The 3,547-nt window shown below is 30.8% G+C and overlaps 1 non-coding gene across 1 annotated transcript; it reads right to left on the bottom strand.

Annotated features, from left to right (window-relative positions):
- Positions 1-2,531: 2,531 nt before the first annotated feature.
- Positions 2,532-2,603, bottom strand: TRNAE-UUC (transfer RNA glutamic acid (anticodon UUC)). Its single transcript has one exon. It is a non-coding gene; the product is annotated as a tRNA-Glu (tRNA).
- Between the last annotated feature and the right edge of the window lie 944 nt (positions 2,604-3,547).

Below are 3,547 nucleotides of genomic sequence, written 5' to 3'. Positions count from 1 at the left end.
TTTATAGATTAATGAAAATGTGTAGAAGCTCTATTTGCCTCTGTCATTTTGAGTCTCTTCTTTTTTGCATATGGCATCACTGCTCCCTTTGGCAACATCTACTAATTTAGAACTTAATTTGAAAGCCATATTTTGACCTAGAATTTTGGGATGCCCCTAATAACCAACAAATGGCAAGTGATTTTCATTGTGTGGATTCTATTTCAACATGAGTCAATCTACCTACGCGTCTTGCTTTTATCGCTATATTTGAAGTTACTCCACTTATTGCTTGATGTAAAACAGATAGTAGATTTGTTTTTGTCTTTTGTTAAATCTTTTTCATGGCTTGATGATAATTTGATAAGCTAATGATTTTTTTCATGTGTCAGAATACAGTTAACCAACATGTTAACTAATCGATTATGATAAATTAGATTTGATTTTGCAATTTTTTCTTCTACAGTACCTTGACATGACATGAGCGTGAAAGGAGTTCAAGAATTCAATTTCTTTTTATAAAGGCTAAAATAATTTATTTTGGCTTTTTGACCCTATATTGTAGGGTGGATCTTGAAAGATATGAAAAATCTCCCTCCAAGATATACATACAATTTTCATCAAATACAGCTTTTCATAGAATTTTATATGTATCTGTGAGATTGAGTATGAAATTATGTTTCCTCACTTGAAATTAAGGATTCCTTTCACTCCTTTTCTTGCTAGGATTGGAAATCATGTATTTTACATATCCATACGATTGATATGTATATCTTTCTTGGTATATTCAGATAATAGATAGGAGCATAAACTAAAACATTCTGGAGCTACAAAAATAATTATTAAATCGTTAGCACGGCATAAAAACATTTCTCCTAGAGTAGCTGTTAATGCGGATAACAAAAACTCTATTAGAGCCATTTTTGTACATTTAATGTACTTTACGGATAGAGGAATGCATAGAGTTGAACATAATAAAATAAGAAATTGAAAGATTTTGTTGAAATTGTTCATTTAGAAATTTCCTAAAAAGCTAATCATAAGTTCTTCTCTTTATCGAAACAATAAGACCGTTATGCTCATTACTAAACTTGTTGAAAAGATCAAATATAACTAAGGTATATTTTTTTGATCAAAAGTTATGCTCATTACTAAACTTGTTGAAAAGATCAAATATAACTAAGGTATATTTTTTTGATCAAAAGTTGAATCATGCGTTAAAAGAAGAATTAGGCCTAGAATTGGGATACATTTTGCAAAATAAAACTTCCATTGAAGAGAAGCAAATAAAAAGCTTTCATAAAGTTTCTCGTAGAATTGATAATGAAGTTTTCACTTTATACATGCCAAATTATGAATTAATAACTGTATTCAATTTCTAAAAAAATTTCAACTGTTTCAATTTTTTTTTAAATGGAATATTTACTGAATTCTCGTGAATAGAACTAAATCTTATTTCATAGTATTTATATAGGATTTTTCTTTCTTGTTCTTAAGTAAGTCTCAGAGGACTTAGTTGATCCATGATTTATGTTTTAGCTGATCGATGATTTATGTTTCGTCTTTCGTTTCCTTTTTATTTGTTTCCAGAGATATGTCGATCAATTCCAGAGATTTCCACCGATAAACCTTCCAGATTGTGAGCAGAAGCGAAGAATGAAAGCCAGAACAAAGCATGTCGAACCACTCCTAAAATCTCAGCAGATGAGTTCAAGTTCTCGCTACGGAAGTCCTTAATCGCTCTGAGTATTGCTTGATGATCTTCAGGTATGAAGACATACCCAGATATTCTTTGATCAATTGTTCCGATTTAGGCTTGATTCCATGATGAATAATTTGGTTTCTCATATTCCATATTAGACTTAGAAGAAGCAGAATACTGTGAACCCGATCCTCTTTCTTTTCTCGGAACATAGAGGAGAAAACCTTAACATCCAATCTTGGACTCCTATCTGTGTTTTTTCCTCAGTATTTATTCCCATAACACCAAACCAAACGTTCCTTATAAAATTACATGAAAAAAAAAATTGTTCAAGAGATTCTTCATTGTCACACCCAAAAGGACAAAGGGAATCTGACTTCAAATGATGTCTTCTTAAGGTTTCCCCAATTGGCAGTCAATCCTTGATTACTTTCCATCCTATAGGAATATATTTGAAAGGAAATTGCCAGCAATTCCTCCAGAAAGTTTGAACATCAGAACTATTCTGGTTTGTTGGATTTGTGATTAAGGAAAAGCCCTTTTTGGCTGTGTAGTTGCCATTAGAGGATCCATCCCAAATTACCTTATCATCTGAATTCAAGTAGGACAGAGGTGCTTTCAGGATCTCAATGCTTGCTTGAGGATTATAAAAAGTGTGAACTAATTCTTCATTCCATCTGACAGGGAACCAAGGGTTTTTGGTTCTAATTATAAGGTCAGAGACCTTAGTACGTTGATTTTCTCTGGTTCCCCTGTTTCTGTCCATAGAACGCCAAAGGTGATTGGGTATGTGATTGATCATGGATTTCGGATTCCTCTTATAAAAAAGGGAAATGAAAGAAATCGAAGGTTCCGTTGCCGGGAATCGAACCCGGGTCTCCTGGGTGAAAGCCAGACATCCTAACCGCTGGACGACAACGGAACTGTTAGATATTGCTTGACAAGAATAAAGTAATAATGAATTAATGACAGTTATATCTAGGCCTAGGCCCAATGAACCGGAAATTTGAATATTGGACTTCACGGTCCATCAGTTTCTGTGGTAATTATTAATTAACATTTACTCGGGATCGAAAACATATACAGACAGCAACCCAAAATGTTCCTCTCTTTTGACGAAAAATTCTTTTGCATTGAAAAAGACTATATAAAGATCTGAGGAAAAGTTACATTGTGAGAAGTTCTGGGAAAATATATCATTTAAATATTGTTGTGACATCCTATTATTAAACTTCGCATTGATCGCTTCGGATTCTGTACTGAAATCTCGGTTTATGTTCACTATAACTTGACTTTATTTGAGGATAAAATCAGCGAAGTAGAATTAGTTACTCACTTCTCAGAGGCTTCAATTGTTTTAACAGTACTCGAAAGCATCAGCCAATCATTACCTTTTCCAAGCGATTTCTTTTTTCCTTGGTACTATTTCTAAGTGTCTGTTTCGTTTTTCATTGATGATTTAACAAAAATTAATTTAATAAAAATTAATTATTGTAATGAAATTTATGTTTAGTTATATTTTTTTAAAAATAAGTTTGGTATATTAAAAGTTATTTAGATTTCATATAATTAAAAGCACTCTTGAATGCATTATTTTTAAAAAGGACATTGATTTTTATTATTTGTTATTTTCATTATATAAATGCAATATATTAGAAATGATAGAAAAAGACAGTAACAAATTTAAATAATATAAAATTTGATATGATAAATAATAAAAATATAAAATTTGATATACTAGTCAAAAATTATATAAGTAGTTCAATATATATTAATACTGAAAATTAACTTGATTAATTGTTCATTATATAATGTTGAAAATTTGATAGTATCCAATTATTATTATTTAAATGATAATTATATTTT

The sequence above is a fragment of the Prosopis cineraria genome, unplaced genomic scaffold (assembly GCF_029017545.1).
Source record: "Prosopis cineraria cultivar Desert tree isolate PC_DT_omini unplaced genomic scaffold, ASM2901754v1 PC3, whole genome shotgun sequence".
NCBI lineage: Eukaryota > Viridiplantae > Streptophyta > Magnoliopsida > Fabales > Fabaceae > Prosopis > Prosopis cineraria.
Note: the sequence above shows the minus strand (reverse complement) of the source record. Positions and strands in the feature narration are given on the sequence as shown.